This window comes from Carcharodon carcharias, chromosome 11 (genome assembly GCF_017639515.1).
Source record: "Carcharodon carcharias isolate sCarCar2 chromosome 11, sCarCar2.pri, whole genome shotgun sequence".
Classification (NCBI taxonomy): Eukaryota; Metazoa; Chordata; class Chondrichthyes; order Lamniformes; family Lamnidae; genus Carcharodon; species Carcharodon carcharias.
Genome location: NC_054477.1, coordinates 82,832,231 through 82,851,519, shown reverse-complemented (window position 1 = coordinate 82,851,519; position 19,289 = coordinate 82,832,231). Strand labels below are relative to the sequence as shown.

General features: G+C 41.9%; 1 protein-coding gene across 4 annotated transcripts in view; it reads left to right on the top strand.

The window, feature by feature from the left end:
• rab30 (RAB30, member RAS oncogene family) overlaps positions 1-19,289 on the top strand; it is a 105,599-nt gene that overhangs the window by 11,955 nt on the left and 74,355 nt on the right. Inside the window, exon 1 of one of the 4 annotated variants that reach the window (XM_041199122.1) lies at positions 8,976-9,029. The exons of the other annotated variants lie outside the window; for them this stretch is intronic. The gene's annotated coding sequence lies outside the window, so the exon portion shown is untranslated. Of the gene's footprint in view, positions 1-8,975; positions 9,030-19,289 lie in introns of those variants that run through there. 4 annotated transcript variants of the gene reach the window in all.

Below are 19,289 nucleotides of genomic sequence, written 5' to 3'. Positions count from 1 at the left end.
CTTGCGTCAAGTGGTGAGAGCCAACATGAGGGAGCAGCCTACTTGACCTCCTCTTCACCAATCTACCTGTTGCAGGTGCATTTATCTGTGACAGTATTGTTAGGAATGAGCACTGTACAATCCTTGTGGAGATAAAGTCCCGCCTTCACACTTGAGGATATCCTTCATCAAGTTGTCTGCTACTACAATCATGCTAAATGGGATGGATTCAGAACAGATCTGACAGCTTAAAACTAGGCAACCAAGAAATACTGTGGATCATCAGCAGCAGAATTGTATTCCATCACAATCTGTAACCTCTTGCGCAGCATATACCAGCTCTACCATTACCCTCAAACCAGGAAACCAGCTCGGTTCAATGAGGAATGTAGACGAGCATGCCAGGAGCAGCACCAAGCATACCTAAAAATGAGGTGTCAACCAGGTGAATTGACAGCACAGGAGTATATGAATGCTGACCAGCAAGCAGCATGCAATAGACAGAGCTAAATGGTGCCACAACCAACAGATCAGATCAAAGCTCTGCAGAACTGTCGCATACTGTCATAAATGGTGGGGGACAATGAAACAATTATTGGTGGGGGTAAGTTCCACAACTATCCTCATCCTTCATGATGGCAAATTCCAGCATGTGATTTTTTTTTAAAAAATTCATTCACGGGATGTGGGCTTCACTGGCTGGGCCAGCATTTATTGCCCATCCCTAGTTGCCCTTGAGAAGGTGGTGGTGAGCTGTCTTCTTGAACCGCTGCAGTCCATGTGGTGTAGGTATACCCACAGTGCTGTTAGGAAGGGAGTTCGGGATTTTGACCCAATGTCAGTGAAGGAATGGCGTTATATTTCCAACTCAAGGTAGTGAGTGGCTTGGAGGGGAACTTCCAGGTGGTGGTGTTCCCATCTATCTGCTGCCCTTGTCCTTCTAGATGGTAGTGGTTATGGGTTTGGAAGGTGCTGTCAAAGGAGCCTCGGTGAATTCCTGCAGTGCATCTTGTAGATGGTGCACTGCTGCTACTGTGGTGGTGGAGGGAGTGAATGTTTGTGGACGCAGTGCCAATCAAGCGGACTGCTTTGTCCTGGACATTGTCCAGCTTCTTCAGTGTTGTAGGAGCTGAACTCACCCAGGCAAATGGGGAGTATTCCATCACATTCCTGACTTGTGCTTTGTAGATGGTGGACGGGCTTTGGGGAATCAGGAGATGAGTTACCCATTGCACAATTCTTAGCCTCTGACATGCTCTTGTAGCCACAGTATTTATATGGCTAGTCCAGTTCAGTTTTTGGTCAATGGTAACTCCCAGGGTGTTGGTAGTGTGGGACTCAGTGATGGTAATGCCATTGAACACCAAGGTGCGATGGGTGGATTCTCTCTTGTTGGAGATGGTAATTTCCTGATACTTGTGTGGTATGAATGTTACTTGCCACTTGTCAGCCCAAGCCTGGATGTTGCCCAGTCCTTGCTGCATTTGGACATGGACTGCTTCAGTATTGGAGTCACGCATGGTGCTGAACATCACGCAAACTTCCCCACTTCTGACCTGATGATGGAAGGAAGGTCATTGATAAAGCAGCTGAAGATTATTGGGCCTAGGACACTACCCTGAGAAACTCCTGCAGTGAAGCCCTGGAGCTGAGATGATTGACCTCCAACAACCACAACCACCTCCCTTTGTGCTAGGTATGACTCCAACCAATGGACAGTTTGCCCCCTGATTCCCATTGACTCCAGTTTTGTTAGGGCTCCTTGATGCTACATTCGGTCAAATGCTAAGGGGAGTCACTCTCACCTCACCTCGGGAGATCAGCTCTTTTGTCCATGTTTGAACCAAGGATGTAATGAGGTCAGGAGCTGAGTGGCCCTGGCAGAATCCAAACTGGGCATCAATGAGCAGGTTATTGCTCAGCATGTGCCACTTGATAGCACTGTTGATGATCTCTTCCATTACTTTACTGATGATTGATGGTAGACTGATGGCGGGAATTGGCTGGATTGGATTTGTCCTGTTTTTTGTGTACAGAACATACCTTGGCAATTTTCCACATAGCCGGGTAGATGCCAGAGTTGTAGCTGTACTGGAACAGCTTGGCTAGGAGCACGGCAAATTCTGGAGCACAAGTCTTCAGTACAGTTGCCGGAATATTGTCAGGACCCATTGTCTTTGCAGTATGCAGTGCCTTCAGCCGTTCCTTGATGTCACGTGGAGTGTATTGATTTGGCTGAAGGCTGGCATCTATGATGCTGGGGATCTCCGGAGGAGACCAAGATGGGTCATCCACTCGGCATTTCTGGCTGAAGATTGTTGCGAATGCTTCAGCCTTATCTTTTGTATTGATGTGCTGGGCTCCTCCATCATTGAGGAAAGGGATATTTGTGAAGCCGCCACCTCCAGTGAGTTGTTTAATTGTTGTCCACCATTCACGACTGGATGTGGCAGGACAGAGAGATCTGATCCATTGGTTGTGGGATCGCTTAGCTCTGTCCATCACTTGCTGCTTATGCTGTATGGCACACAAGTAGTCCTGTTTTACAAATTACAAATGATTCAGCCTGATTACAAATGCTTCAACCTTGTCTTTTGCAACTGTATTCAGCCAAATGTGCTGAGTGGATAATCCATCTCAGCCTCCTCCCTCTTGAGGTTGCCACCAATTGTCCTCTAATTCCCTGTGGCTGAGCATAGAATGTTTGATGCATGCGTGATCCCTTTAAGGTTACTGCATAGCTGCATATGCACACATTTTAAAGGGACTGTGGTTTGTGCATGACCTGTTTGTTCCCTGTATGGCAGATTCCTGATTGTTCTACCATTGTGTAGCTTGCACGGAAAATTCATCTGCACCATCATGAGTAGGATTTTTCAGCCAATTCAATTCACTCCATGTAATATCAAGAAAAGGGCTGAGTTCATGGATATAGCAAAGGCTATGGGCCCTGGTAACGTCCCTGCTGTAGTGCTAAAGACTTGTTCTCCAGAACTAACTGCCCCCATAGCCGAATTATTCAAGTGCAGCTAATATACTGGCATCTATTCGACAAAGTGGAAAATTGCCCAGATATGTCATGCTCACAAAAAGGATAAACTGAATTTGCTACTTACTGCCCCATTGATCATCAAAAATGAGAGTGTTGATGCCACCTTCCATCAGGCAGCGCTTGCTTAAAATAAGCTGTTCAACAGTGCTCTGTTTGGGTTCCATTAGGATCACGCAGTTCCAGATCTCATTCCAGCCTTGGTTTAAACATTGACAAAAGAGTTGAATTCCAGAGGTGAGGTGGGCGTGACTATCATTGTCATTAAGGCACCATTTGACTGAGGAGCCCTAGTAAAATTGAAGTCAGTAGAAACTTATGGTGGGTGTGGTGATGGGGTGGAAACTCTCTTGACTGGAGTCATACCCTGTTGTTGGAGGCCAACTAGCACAGCCCCAGGACATCGCTGCAGCAGTTCCTCAGGGCCCAACCATCTTGAGCTGCTTCATCAAAGACCTTGCTTCCAAAATAAACTCAGAAGTGGGAATAATCTTTGATTACTATGTTCCGTTTACAACTCTTCAGAAAAATAATAGTCCGTGGCCGCCTGCAACAAGACCTGGATAATATTCGGGCTTGGGCTGATAATGGCAAGTTGAATTGAGAGTACACAAGTGCCATTAAGAGACATCTGCCTTTGACATTGCTATCACTAATTCCTCCATCATCAAAAACCTAGGGCCTGCCATTGATCAGAAACTTAAACTGGACCAGCAATATAAATGCAGTGGCTACAAGAGCAGGTCAGAGTCTGGGAATTCTGTGGCTTGTAGCTCACCTCCTGACTTCCCAAAGCCATTCCACCTTCTAAAGACAATAGATCAGGAGTGTGATGAAATACTGCTACTTTCCAGGATGAGTGCAGCTCCAGCAACTTAGAAGCTCAACATAATCCAGGACAAAGCAACTTGCTTCATCACCTTATGCCACCCATATGCCACCTTAAATGTTCTTTGCCTCCATTACCAGTGCACCGTGGCTGTCATGTGTACCATCTGCAAGATTCACTGCAGCAACTTGTCAAGGCTTCTTCAACAGCACCCTCCAAACCCACAATCTCTGCAAACTTGAAGAACCACAGGCACATGGGAACATCACCACCTGAAATTCATGCAGCATCCTGACTTGAACATCTTTCACTGTTCCTTACTTATTGCTGAGTCAAAATCCTGGAACTCCATACCTAACAGCACTATAGGTGCACCTACATCTCTCAGACTGTAATGATTCAAGAGCAGCTCACCACCATCTTCTCAAAGACATTTAGATTTGGGTAATAAATTCTGGTCTTGCGGTGCCCATACCCCATGAACCAATAAAAAAAACTAAACTGCCCAGCAGCAAGGTCCTAATATTACAATTATCACATGCATTGAGCATCAATCATGAATGTGTCATAGTATTTTGAGGTGAGTTGAGGTGCTTTGTTCATGTTACTCACCACCTCCAAAGAATCAGTTTATGCCATTATAGGGTAATGATTGGCAATGCATTAAAAAGCAATGGAGTGATTCTAATTGCTTCAAAAAACGAGGGAGTTCCCAAAGTTGAATAATTCTCATAAATTCCCTTTCAGCAGTTTGTTTTTTTTCTAATACAAAGTGTGTATTTGATGTTAATCAAATTTTAGTTTCACCCTTCATACCATTTTTGAGTGTGTTAGATGCATCGTAATGCAGGTGAAGTGATCATAAATTTAATCATGTTCTATAATCCAATGAGTCACTGAAGCTGGCTAGAAGATCATTAATGTCAGTGACTCCTTTCTTACACAAATACTTATTTATATGCAATGTGATACCTGCCCTCTTCATTCCCCACCTCCACTAAGGGTTGTAGGAAAAGTGGATGGAAATTTATTCAGCTATTCTTGTGTCATCCTACTACTAAGTTTCTTAATGTTGATTAACATTTCTGGCATTGGCAGGACTGCATACCGTATTGGTTGAAGAATAAATTAACTTTTAACTGACCAGAGGTATCAAGGAATTAATTGACAGGGATATGTTATTACTAATCATTATTCTTCAGCTACTTCTGTCAAACTGTATTTAATATCATTGATTATAATGATACTGGGTCCAATAGGTTCCTGCTACTTGACACATGACAATCTAAATCAATGTAAGCACAGCAATAAATTTTATTTAATGATTACAATAACAGCATTTTGTGGACCCAACTAAATAACCGAATAATATGCTATGGGTATCCACATGGGTCCTAGCTATTACTTGCCTTTTTGTGGAATACATGGAACATTCTTTGTTCCAGTCCTATTCAGGGCAGGGGACTGTAGGGTGGGGAGCTGTCACCTTGGCTTGCCTTACTTGTATAGGTGTCATTTCCTGCTCACTGCTTCCAATTTCCACCCCTTTCCTTGCCTTCATTTCTATCTTCGATTCTTCCCTTCTTTAACTTCTGTCTCCATTTCTGGGGATAGGCCATCAGTAAATATTCATTATATACCACTGACTCCCACAGCTACCTTGATTACACTTCCTCACACCTGCTTCCTGGAAGGACATTATCCCATACTTCCGGTTTCTCCGTCTCCATCGCATCTGTTTGGATGATGTAGCCTGATGAGGCAGGGGCAGAGACAAGTGATATTCCATAGGTGAAAATTGGGAGTCTTGTGATGAAAGGGATGTGGGATGGGACATTTGAATCAGGTCAAATAGAATGCCAAGGTTGGGTACAGTTGGGTCCAGCCTATTACTGGCTAGGGAGGGCTATGGAATGTTTGTAGACAATAGCTTCAATCTTCTTGATGTTTAATAAGAGGAAATACTGGATCAGGTAGGATTAGATGTTGGACAAGCAGTCTAACAACGCAGACAATGGAGGAAGGAGAGGTAGTGGGGAAGTAGAGTTGAATGTCATCAGCATTCATTTCTTCAGGTGTATGCTATGCGGTAACAGTTTTGCCTCTAAGTCAGAAGGCTGTGGATTGAAACCCTACTCCAGAGACTTGAACACATTCAGTTTGACACGTCAGTGCATCATTGAGGAAGTACCACACTGTCAGAGGTGTCATCTTTCAGATGAGACATTAAACTGAGGCCCCATCTGCCCTTTCATGTGGAGGTAAAAGATCTTATGGCATTATTTGAAGTATAGCAGTGGAGTACTCTCTCTGGTGTCCTGGCTAATGTTTTTATTCCTTAGCCAACATCACCAAATTATGTGGTTATTGTCATGTTGCCATTTGTGCACCTTGCTATGTGCAAATCTGTTGTATTGTGTCCTACATTGCAACAACCACCAGACTTCATGTAGACATAGGAATAAGAGTAGGCCAATCAGCTCCTTGAGCCTGTTCTGCCCATTCATTGCTGATCTGCAACCTAACTCCATATATCTGCAATTGCCCCATATCCCTTAATAACATTGGCTAACAAAGATCTATCAGTCTCAGGTTTAAAACTAACAGTTGATCAAGCTTTAACTGCCATTTGCCAAAGACAGTTCAAAACTCCTACCACTCTTGGGGTGCATTGTGCGTAGACTACTTTCATTCCTGAAAGTCTGGCTCAAGTGTTTTGACTATACCCCATAATGGTAGACACCCCAACTAATGGAAATAGGTAAATTGTTTCTCCCAATCTGTTCCCTTTTAATATTTTGAGAAGTTTAAACAAATCACCCCCTTAATCTACTAGGCCAGAATTTTACATTTGGTGTGCGGGTGCACGCCCGACATGTCGGAATGTAAAATGACACGTAATGACGTTAGACGTGTGTCCCAACGTCATTGCAAACTCGTGCGATATTTCGTTCGGTGGGTGCACACTCGAGTCAGCTGTGCGCCCACCGATAATTGAAAGGCCTATTAAGGCCATTAACAAGGTAATTAAGTTGAATTTTACACTCCTGTCCAACCTTACGGTTGGCGGGCAGGTGAAAAGGCCAAGCGGCCTTTACGTTTTTTTAGGAAACCTCATCCAAAAGCGGGATGAGATTTTCTAAAGTTAATACAAATTAAATAAAAACTTTCTTTTGACATTAAAAACATGTTCCATTTCATGTGACACAGTCACATGAGGGGACATGTTTCATTAAATTTTTAATGTCATTATTAATTATTTTAAAAAGCACTTCAATCTCTCTGAGGCAGCTCCGTGCCCTGGAGATTGAACCGCTCTTTTGCGCGCTAGACCCGACTCTCCCTCCTTCCCCCAGCCCAGACAGACAACGTTCAGTGCTACCGCTCTCAATTCACGTGAAATCTTGGTGCAGAGCTGGTCACGGGCCCACTCCCGCCGAGCTCACACGTTGAATGTAAAATTCTGGCCCTAAGTTCAAGGGAATCCAATCCTGGTTTATTAAATTTCTTCTTGGAGTCCAGATATCATTCTAGTAGAGCAATGCTGCACTCCTTCAAGGCCAGTATATCCTTCCAAAGGTATGGTGCCCAAAACTGTTCACCGTATTCCAGGTGTGGTCTAACCAGGGATTTGTTTTGCTGAAGCATAACTTCTCCCCCTATGGTATTATATTCTTGTAGCTATAAATGCCAGCATTCATATATCCTTGTTCATCATGTTCTGTATCTGTTCATACATTTTAATGATTGGTGTGTTTGGATCCTCAAGTCTCTTAGGACTGCCACTGTTTCTGGCTTTTCACCATTTAGGAAGTACCCTGTTTTATCCTTTTAAGTCCAAATTGGATGACTCTCATTTACAAACATTGAAATCCATTTGCCACAGCTTTGGCCATTTATTTAACCTGTCAATATCACTTTGTAATATTACGCTTCTATCTACATTGCTTATAATACTGCATCATTGTGTCATCAGCAGATCTAGATATGTGCTTTCTATTCTATTGTCTATGTCACTAATAAATACAGTGAATGATTGAGACCCTAACAGACCCTTGCAGGACAGCACCAGTCACATCCTGTCAATTGGATTAAATTGCACATTGTCCCTGCTCTCTGAATCCTTCCGCTCAGTTAATTTCCTGATCGGGAAAATAATTTGCCTTTAGCTAATAATCTCTTATGAGGAACTTTATCAAATGCCTTCTGGAAGACAAAGTAAATAACCTTCATAGAGATTCCCCTGCCCGTTACTTCAGACGCCTCTTCAAAAAAATTCAATCAGATTTGTTAGGCATGACCTACCCTTTACAAAACCATACTGGCTCTGTCAGCTGAAAAATTTCAAGGTGTTCCATCATGCCATCCTCCATTGTAGATTCTAGCAATTTTCTGACAATGGATGTTCAGCTTACTGATCTATAATTCCCTGGTTTCCCTCTGTCCCTTTTGTAAAATGTATTTAATTGCTGGCAAAGTGCTTTGGGATATCTTGAGGTCTTGAAAGGCATTATATAAACACTCGTCTTTGTTTCCTTCTTTACATGTGGAACCTTGTTATGGACAGGGGAGGGATGTGGGATAATTTCTCCTTTTCTCAACTCTCAGCTGACTGCAACAAAATGTATTTTAGAGAAAGTGTTTTAACCCCTGGAGTGCTGTGACTTTTAAGAACAGGCACCAAAACTGGCTTTCTTGTAAATTTAAATTAAAAGAAAGAATAAACATTGATCTTTCACAACATTTAAAATGTAGACACAACAAACACCCATTCCTCATTCATATCAGGTACATGCGCACACAAGAAAAGATGATTTCTAAAGATGTTACATGTATTTAGTAAAAGTTGCTTCCCATCATCCCTCAAAATGGTAGTTGAAACATTGCAGGTCTGAGGGATTCTCTCTTTTTGCATTGAAGAAAAATGAAAGTCAGAGGTTTCTGGTGATGAGTATGAACTGGTTCACCCCAAACAACAGCAAGCTTCTGTCTTTTCAGTCAAAGTTGGTCGAGCCTGTGTGGTGAAGAACTATATTTTTGCAGGTAAAATGAATAAGCCCCAATTCTCTGTCTAAGGTGACTTTTGAGGCACGGTCCTCCCTTTCGCTGGGTGAAAGATGGCTTCCCTCTGGTTGTCTTATCCCCGACAGACCTGCCTTGTGGATTGATAAGGTACTTCCAGGTATTTCTTATTACAGGCCAATTTCTTTTATGTGATAGCAGTATTGATATGTGGACAATAGAAATCAGTGGATTGATTGAAATGCTTCCAAATGTCTTTATTTGTAACTCCACCTTCATGGGGCCAGCAAGTCTAATAGTCATTGTTAAGTCTCTTCAATGCAAGGTCCTCCAAGTTCATTTACATTTTAAAGCCTTTCCAGAGGCATGTCCAGACATGAAATTAGTCCCTGTCTGCAAAAACTCCAAAATAATTCACCTGACCCTTTGGAGTCCATTTTGTGAAGGTAATTGCATATTTCAGGCTGTCTTTTAGAAGCAGTGCCCATCTTCCTACTTTTTACGGGCAAATGACGTGACCGTGACAACCTGATTGGGAGGATTTTACCAAAGGGCAAGCTGTAGATGAGAAATAGGAAAGGGGCAAGAGTAGATTCTTGGGTGTTTCCAGAGATAATGGTGTAGGAAGCAGCCATTGTAGGAAAATTTTCCAATGATTGGATCGGTAAGAGTGGAATCAGTTGAGGGTGGCCCAACTCAGCCAGAGAAAACAAAAATAAAAATACCTGGAAAAACTCAGTAGGTCTGGCAGCATCTCCGGAGAGGAACACAGTTAACGTTTCGAGTCCGTATGACTCTAAACATCCAGGGAAACATTGGAGGAGGATGGTGTTGTCAACCTTGTCAATCACTGCAGACGGGATGAGAAGGATGAGGACTAAGTGTACTATTGCCATATGGTGATTTTAATTGGGGGCATTTGTGTTGTAGCAGAGGAAAAAAATCTAACCGGGGAGCTTCCGATATGGAGGTGCAGGAATATGAGCATGGTTTTAGAAATCAACCTATTTTAATTCTTTGGAGAAGAAAGGGAGGTTAGAGATGTGGGGTGATAGTTTGTAAGGACAGAGGAGGTCAAGGGCAGTTTTCTTGAGATGATGAAGGCAGATTTAAAAGATAATTGGATAGTGCTTGGAGAAGGTGGAACTATTTACAATTTCAGTTAGCATGGAGACCAGGAAGGGAAGTTGGGTGACAGCAGTTTAATGGGATTAGAGCCAAGAGAACAAAAGGTGGGTCTTGTAGACAAGATGAGCTTGGGGTGAGCATGAGATAGGAGAAAAATTAAAGACTTAAGTTTAGGAATATGGTAAGTGTGAGCATTTAGTGTTGCTTGTTCTAAAGACAAAAACAGAATAGGAAATATTAAATGAATATGAAGTAAAGTCTTAAAGAGTGGAAAGAAGAAACAAAGAAAATTAGGATAAAGGGAAAGAAATCTATTGCATTGCTTTCTGGTTTTCTTTTTGTACCAATTTTTACAGGTATTCAATTTTAAGAGTCCGAGAAACTTTGCTTCTATTTGCCATACCTCCCAATTTTATCATCATCTTCTCTATTGTTTCCGATCCTGTGAGGGCAAGCCAGTGACTTGCAACTTTTCCTTTACTAAAGCTGTTCTTGCTGTTCAGTGCTGGTTGTAAGTAATAAGAAATCATCTTGTGTCAGCTGTGGCTTGGTTGGTAGTTCTCTTGACTCTAAGTCAGAAGGTAGGGCTTGAACACAAAAATCAAGACTGACACTCAGTACTGAGAGAATACTGCACTGTAAGGTGATATGTTAAACCAAGGTCCCCTCAGGTGGATGTAAAAAAAAAAAAATCCCACGACACTCATAGAGGAGAGGAGTTATTCCGGTATCCTGGCCAGTATTATATCATCATGCACCATAAATATAAAAAAATATTTGGGCATCATCACATTGCTGTTTGTGCGAGTTTGCTGTGTGTAAGTTAGACCATAAGACATAGGAGCAGAAGTTGGCCATTCGGCCTATCGAGTCTGCTTCGCCATTCAATGAGACCATGGCTGATCTGATAATCCTCAACTCCACTTTCCTGCCTTGCCCCCATGACCCTTCATTCCCTTACTGATTAAAACTCTCTCTATCTCAGCCTTGAATATACTTAACGGCCCAGCCTCTACATCCTTCTGCGGTAAAGAATTCCACAGATTCACTACCCTCTGCGAAAAGAAATTCCTCCTCATTTCTGATTTAACTGGGTGAGCCCTTCCTCTGCGATTATGCCCTCTGGTCCTAGACTCTCCCACAAGGGGAAACAACCTCTCAGCATCTACCCTGTCAAGCCCCCTAAGAATCTTATGTTTCAATTAGGTCTCCTCTCATTCTTCTAAACTACAAATAAGTACAGGTTCAACCTCACCTCATAAGAAAATCCCTCCATACCTGCGATCAACCTAGTGAATCTTCACTAGACTGCCTCCAAAGCCAGTATATCTTTCCTTAGGTAAGGGGACCAAAATTGTTCAGAGTATTCTAGGTGTGGTCTAACTAGTGCCTTGTATAGTTTTAGTAAGACTTCCCTATTTTTATACTCCATTCCCTTTGAAATAAAGGTCAACATTCTACTTGCCTTCCCTATTACCTGCTGAACTTGTATATTAGCTTTTTAGGATGCATGCATGAGGACCCCGAAAGCCCTCTGTGCTGTAGCTTTCTGCAGTCTTCATGTAAATAATATTCAACTCCTCTATTCTTCCAGCCAAAGTGCATAACCTCACATTTTCCTACATTATTTTCCATCTGCCAAGTTTTTGCCCACTCATTTAACCTATCTATATCCCTCTGTAGACACTGTGTCATCTTCACCACTTGTCTTCCCACCTATTTTTGTGTCATCTGCAAAGTTGGCGATAGTACATTTACTTCCCTCATCTAAGTAGTTAATATATATTGTAAATAATTGTGGCCCCAGCACTAATCCCTGTGGCACTCCTAGTTACAGGTTGCCGTCCTGAAAATGCCCCTCTTATCCCAACTCTGTCATCTATTAGTTAGCCAATCCTCTATCCAATCCTCTAGCTAATATACTACCCTCAATACCATGGACACTTACCTTATTAAGTAATAAAAACAAAAAAACTGCGGATGCTGGAAATCCAAAACAAAAACAAAAACAGAATTACCTGGAAAAACTCAGCAGGTCTGGCAGCATCGGCGGAGAAGAAAAGAGTTGACGTTTCGAGTCCTCATGACCCTTCGACAGAACTTGAGTTCGAGTCCAAGAAAGAGTTCTTTCTTGGACTCGAACTCAAGTTCTGTCGAAGGGTCATGAGGACTCGAAACGTCAACTCTTTTCTTCTCCGCCAATGCTGCCAGACCCGCTGAGTTTTTCCAGGTAATTCTGTACCTTATTAAATAGCCTTATGTGTGGTACCTTATCAAACTCCTTCTGGAAATTCAAATATGTTACATCTACTGGTTCCCCTTTATCTATCCTGCTTGTTACTTCCTCAGAGAAGCCTAATGAATTTGTCAGGCATGATTTCCCCTTCATGAAGCCATGCTGACTCTGCTTGATTATGTTATGCATTTCTAAATGCTCTATTACATTATTTATAATAGACTCTAACATTTTCCGAATGACGGATGTTAAGCTAACGGACCTATAGTTACCTGTTTTTTTGTCTTCCTCCGTTTTTGAATAAGGGTGTTATGTTGGCAGTTTTCCAACCTTCTGGGACTTTTCCAGAATCTAAGGATTCCTGGAAGATTACTATCAGTGTATCCACTATTTGTGTAGCTACTTCCTTCAATATCCTAGGATGCAACCCATCAGGTCCAGAGGACTAATCGACCTTTAGCCCCACTAGTACTTTTTCTCTAGTGATAGTTATTGTATTTATTTCCTCTCCCTTTTTGCCCCTTGATTATTTAGTATTTTTGGAATGTTATTAGTGTCTTCTACTGTGAAGACTGATGCCAAGTACTTATTCAACTCCTCTGCCATTTCCTGGTTCCCCATAATTATTTCCCCAGCCTCAAAATATGTTCACATTGGCCTCTTCCTTTTTATATATTTAGAGAAACTTTTACTGTCTTTTTATATTACTTGCTAGTTTACCCTAAGTTTATTTCTTCCCTCTATTATTTCTTTGGTCAGCTTTCCCAATCCTTTGGCTTACCACTACTCTTTGCCACATTGTATGCTTTTTCTTTCAATTTGACACTATCCTTAACTTCCTTGGTTAACCATAGTTGGTTTATCCCCTTCCTAGAGTCCTTCTTTCTCATTGGGATGTATCTTTGTTGTGAGTCATGAACTATTTTCTTAAACATCTACATTGTTCATCAACTGTTTTTTCTGCTAAATTCCTTTCCCAGTCCACTCCAGCCAACTCTGCCCTCATTCCATTGTAATTGCCTTTATTTATTTAAGTTTAGCACAATTGTTTCTGACCCAAGTTCCTCACTCTTAAACTGAATACTAAATTCTACCATGTTATGGTCACTGTTTCTCAGGGGACCTTTTACTCTGAGATCGTTTATTAAACCTGCCTCATTAGATATTACCAAATCCAAAATAGCTTGACCTCTGGTTGAATCCACAACATATTGTTCTAGGAAACTGTCCCAAATACACTGAATTCTTGCTTGTGGCTTCCTCTGCCAATTTGATTTTCCCAATCTACATGAAGATTAAAGTCAGGGGATAATGAGGGCATGCCTTTTTTACATGCCCTAATTATCCCCTGATTTATTCTCTGTCCTACAGTATAGCTACTGTTAGGAGGCCTATAGACTACTCCCGCCAGTATTTCATCTTCCCCTTGTTAGTTGACTGCCCTGTTTCTTGCATTACAACAGCAATTACACTTTAAAAGTAACTTATTGGCTTTAAAGTGCTTTCGGGTGTCTGGTAGTCATGATGGTCTTTTTTTTAAATTCTCTTCTGCTCAGCACTGCATTTGAGAGGAAGAATTTGCCACATGGAATTTTTTTTAATAGAGCAAAATTTGCAGAAAATCCACCATGTTGTGAGTTCTAGTGTTGGATATGATCAGCTTTGTTAACAATAACATAATTCACACTACCTGCAAATTTGATGGGCCTGAGCTCATTAGCTTGGAATTTATAGTATCAGCCCAATTATGATTTTAACTTCCAGTCTCAGCTTGGCCCTTGGTGCCGGTGATATAGCAATCAATTAATTAAATATATCAAATTCTCAACAGTAATTGGGCCCTTTTTCAATGACATGATCCTGAATTTGTTAACTTCAGAAAATATTTATTGCCACAGTAGTTTTGAGTACCTGCCTTCTCCCAGTGATGCATCTGGTCAAGGCAACGACTAACTGAGCTACATGGGTGTGTTTTTTATTTATGAGACATGGGCGTCACTGCCTTGGCCAGCATTTATTGCCCATCCCTAATTGCCCTTGTTCAGAGGGTATTTAAGACAACCACATCACTGGAGTCACATTCAGGTTAGACTAGGTGAGGACAGCAGATTTCCTTTCCTAAAGGACATTAGTGAACCAGATGTGTTTTTACAACAATCGGCAATTGTTTCTTGCTCATCATCAAACTTTTAATTCCAGATTTCTGTTGAATTCAAATATCACCATCGGCTATGGTGGGATTTGAATCCCGGCCCCTAGAGTATTACCCTGGGTCTCTGGAATAAAAGTCCAGTGACAATACCACTAGGCCACTGTCTCCCTTAAATTTCTTATGTGCTTTATTGGCTGATTATGGCCATGCACTGCTGTTGATGTCCCCAGCAGGGTCCATGTTTTTCCTCTGCTTCCTCTCTCTCTCTCTCTCTCTCTCTCTCTTATCCTTTGATGCTGCTGGTGTCTCCAGCCATATCTGTGTTCTTCCTACTCCACAGCTACTTTTCTCTGTCACATTAAGATTTTTCTTCTGAACACAGTCTATGAGCTCTGAAGCACTGCACCTGCTCCCCCTGGTCTTGCTCTCATTGCTACAGCCGCTCTTTTATCCTCCCTGCCAGTCTCGCTCTTCCTCTTGCTGCTGCTGTCTCTCTTTTATCCTCGCTGTTGCGCTCTCAATGCATAAAATAGAGAAACACAAAGTAATCACTGTTGGCCTGGTAGCAGCATAAATAGTGAAATATAAGTTGTATTTTCAATCTGCTGGTGGGTTCAACATTTCATGTTTTTCCTAATTCAACTTATATGTCATGTAGTTTAGTGATTGTAAGGACATCAAGTCAAGGGGGAGAGAGTATCATATAGCCAAGTAAAGTTATGCCTGTAGTGTTCTAACTCTCCCAAGCTAAAACATCAAGGGCAGAATTTTTCACTCGTTGGGAGAGTGCATGTCTGACCCAAATGAGCGTAAAATGACACGCGATATTTCGCTTGACAGGCGCACATGGGAGTTGGAGTCATACTCACTATTAATTAAGATGCCAGTTAAGTCTCTTGACAACCCAATTGATGGCAATTTAATGTTGCCCGTGCGAAGTATTTTTTTTTTCCACTTGTTGCACAGGCAGGTGGGCAGCTCACAATTTGCAAAACTTCATCCACGGGGTGGGATAAGAAAGGTCTGCAGCATTGTCAATGTGAGTAGTGAGGAGTTTTGGAGATAATTTGCTGCGGGTGGCTTATTGGTACTTGTCAACTTAATCTTTGAGCAGGGCTTCGTTCTTAGCATTTCCATTTCTGGACTCATTTGTGTCTTTTAGGCCCCCTTAGGATGCAGACCATGTGGATACTTCCAGGTAACAGACAGCCCTCCCTTACCCAGGTAATGGGGATTGTGGTCTCCACTGGAGGCACTTCCTCTTCCTTCTGCCCTTCTTTTCCTCCTCAGAGGAGGCCAGGTATCCCTATGCAGCTTCCAAGGGAGGGATCTGTGGGAGGAGAGGCACAGGGCCAGCAGGTAGCCCAAGGCATAAAGGGGCCACAGAAGAAGCCACTATTCTGCTGCCGGGATTTACAGGCAGCAATGCAGCTACCTCATTATGTCTGATGTGCAACGCCAAAGAAGGCTCTACCTCTCCGGGAAGACGATCGGGCCTAAGATTAGCTCCGACTGTGAGAGTGGACACCCCGTGCCAGTGACTCTGAAGGTTACAGTGGTCCTCAACTTCTATGCCTCCAGCTCTTTCCAGGGGTTAGTGGGGGTTGTGTGTGGAGTCTCCCAATCAGCTGTCCAGAGTTGCATCAAACTGGTGACAGAAGCTCTGTTTAGGTGGGCATTGACTTTCTTTCATTTCTGAATGGACGAGGCCAGCCAGGCTGAGTGAGCCAGAGGCTTTGCAGCGATTTCTGGGTTCCCCCACGTGCAGTGTGCCTTCAACTGCATACTTGTGGCCATCAAGGTGCCAGTGGGTCAGCTGGGTGCCTTCATTAACAGAGAGATTCCACTCCATGAACATGCAGATAGTGTGTGACAACAGGATGCAGATTCTGCAAGTCTGTGCAAGGTACCCTGGCAGCTCCCATGACGCGTATATCCTGAGGCATTCCCAGGTGCTCAGGCTCTTCAGTGTTCCAGCCCAACTGGATGGATGGCTGCTGGGTGACCAGGGCTATCTTTTGATAAGATGGCTCTTGATGCCTCTCCGCCACCCAAGAACAGGCAGAGCAGCGGTGCAACAGGAGGAGCATGGTGAGGAGAATGCTGAGGATATGGAGTCAGACCTCTGAAACCACCAGGGACACCTTGATCCAACGCGCCTTTAGAACAATTTGGATCATTGGTACAAACTGGTAGCTCTGATTTTAGGAATAGGAGTAAGATTGTTCAGCCCCTCAAATCTGCTCTGACGTTGTTAGATTTCTACCCCAACTCCATTTACTGCAGTTCTGTATTTTTGGATACCCTTACTTAATAAAAATCTATTGGTCTCAATCTTGAAAATTTCATGTGATCTAATTCCCTCAGCCTTTAGCAGGAGCAAGTTACATACTTTTATTCCTCGGTCCTAAATGGCCTAGGTCTATTTTTAAAATTATGTCCCCCTCATTTGCAATTGCCTCCACTAATGGAAATTTATTTTATGACTACCTTATCAATTCCCTTTTATCATGCTGAACAATTTTGATTAGATCACTCCTGAACCTTCTAAACACCCTAGTTTATGCAACCTGTGTTTTCATACCTTTTAAGCTCCAGTATCATTCTGGGTAATATGCACGGTACCCCTTCAAAACCCAGAATGTCTGTCTGTCTGTCTTGAATTTTGGCACCCCAAACTGAATGTTGTACTCCAGATGGGATTTGACCAAACCTCTATGCAACTGAAGTGTTTCCTAGTTGCATTTGAATTCTAACTTCTTTGAGTAAATGATTAAATAAAGGTTGTCTTTGTATTTTTTCAACCTATGCACTAGCTTTTAGTGACTTATGCACATGGACACTTAAATCTTATTTGCTCCTCCATAGTTCCTGTTCTCTCACCATAAAGAAACATTCTGATTTATCTTTGAGATCCAAAGTGGAAGAGCTCACATTTGAATTGAACTCCATCGGACACAGTGTTTCCCACTCTTAGTCTGTTTATGTTCCTTTACGGTTTCCTGATTGCATCCTACAGTGTCTCCTAATTTAGTGTCAACTGCAAACTTAGATATATAACTAACTCTCTATTCCTTCATCCAAATCATTAATATATGCAATGAAATGCTGAAGCCCCAATACAGATACCTGTGGAGCACCATTTGCTACATCTCACCTATCAGTGAGCGAACCTTTCATCACTAATGGGCCTCCTACCTCCAAACCAATTACTGACCCATATAAGTTTAACTCCAATTCCATGCACTTATTTTGCTCATTATTTTTTTGTATGGATCCTTTTAAATGGCTTTTGAAATCTCATGAAGACACTGTCCTATCCACCATGCTAGTCATCTCAAACAAAAGTATAGCTGTGAGTCCTTCAAAACTCAGTGCTGATTTTCTTTGATCAGCTGATAGTGATCCTAGTGCTTAGTCACTCAGTCTGTGATGATAGATTCCAGTAACTGTCCCACAATTGATGTTAAACTGACAAGCCTGTAGTTACCTGGTTTGTGTCTCACTTCCTAAATAATGGACTGACATATGCAAATTTCCAATAGAAGCACTATTCCTAAATCTAGACGACTTTGGAAAATTATAACTAATGCTTGTTCAATTTCTTCTTCTTTATAATACATTGGGATGGAAACCATTAGATCTGGATGATCAGTTTAGCTCAAATGCTATTATTTTCTTGATTACCATTTTTTAAAAACTACATACCTGATTTAATTTGACTTAATTTTAGGTTCCCTTATACAGCTGACACTTTGCCCTGGGATTAAAAAGTACTAATTTAACAAGTTTGCCATTTCTCTGTATCCACTATAATCTCCCCATGATCCGTCTATGATGGGCTGACATTGTCCTTTACCATTTCCTTTCTCTTAATATATAAATATTTTCAATTAGCTTGATATATGTTGATAGTTTTTTCTCATATTTCCCTTTTGCGTCATCTTCATTGCACTTTGTGATCTTTAAAGTCACTAAGATCCATAGGAAGTGGAGTAGGCCATTTAGCCCCTCGAACCTTGTCCGCCGTTCAATGAGATCATATCTGATCTGCGACCTAACTCCATATACTGGCCTTTGCCCCCTCAACAAAAATCCATCAATCTCAAATTTAAAAGTAACAATTGATCTTGTATAAATTGCCATTTGCAGAAGGTTCTGAACTTCTACTGAGTGTGGAAGTCTTTCCTAATGCTACTATCCAGAAAGTTTGGATATAGTTTTTAGGCCACGGCTCCTACTCCTAAACTCCCCAGCTATTAGAAATAGTTTTTATCTGCTCTATGTGTTCTCCTTAATATCTTAAAAGCTTCAATCAAATCACTGCTTAAATCATCTAAATTCCAGGAAATACAACCCTAGTTTGTTGAACCTATCCACGTTGCTTAACCCTTAGAATCCAGGTGTCATTGTAGTACATCTAAACTGCACTCGCTCCAGGGCCAGACTATTCTTCCCAAGGTGTGGTGCTGAGAACTGCACAAAATACTTTAGGTGTGGTATGACCTAGTCTTTGTATAGCTGCAGCATTACTGCTGCGTCTTGTATCCCAGTCCTCTAGATCTAAAGATCAGTGTTCCATTAGTCTTTTGATTATTTTCTATACTTGTTTATTACATTTTAATGATCTTTGTACCTGTACCCCTAAGTCTGTTAGGGCTGCCATTGTTTATAACCTTTTCACCATTTAGAAAGGTCCAAGATGGATGAGCTTATATTTGCCTTACATTTTCCAGGTCAAGAAATCCTTCAGTGAATTGTTATGACAGAACTGAGGGCAAATGCTGAGTTGTTCAAATCCCAAAGGGAAAGTTGAAACAACTGCCACAACTTGTTTTGTAATTTGTATAAATTTTGAGGTACGTGCCTTGAACTTATTAGTAATAAGACCACC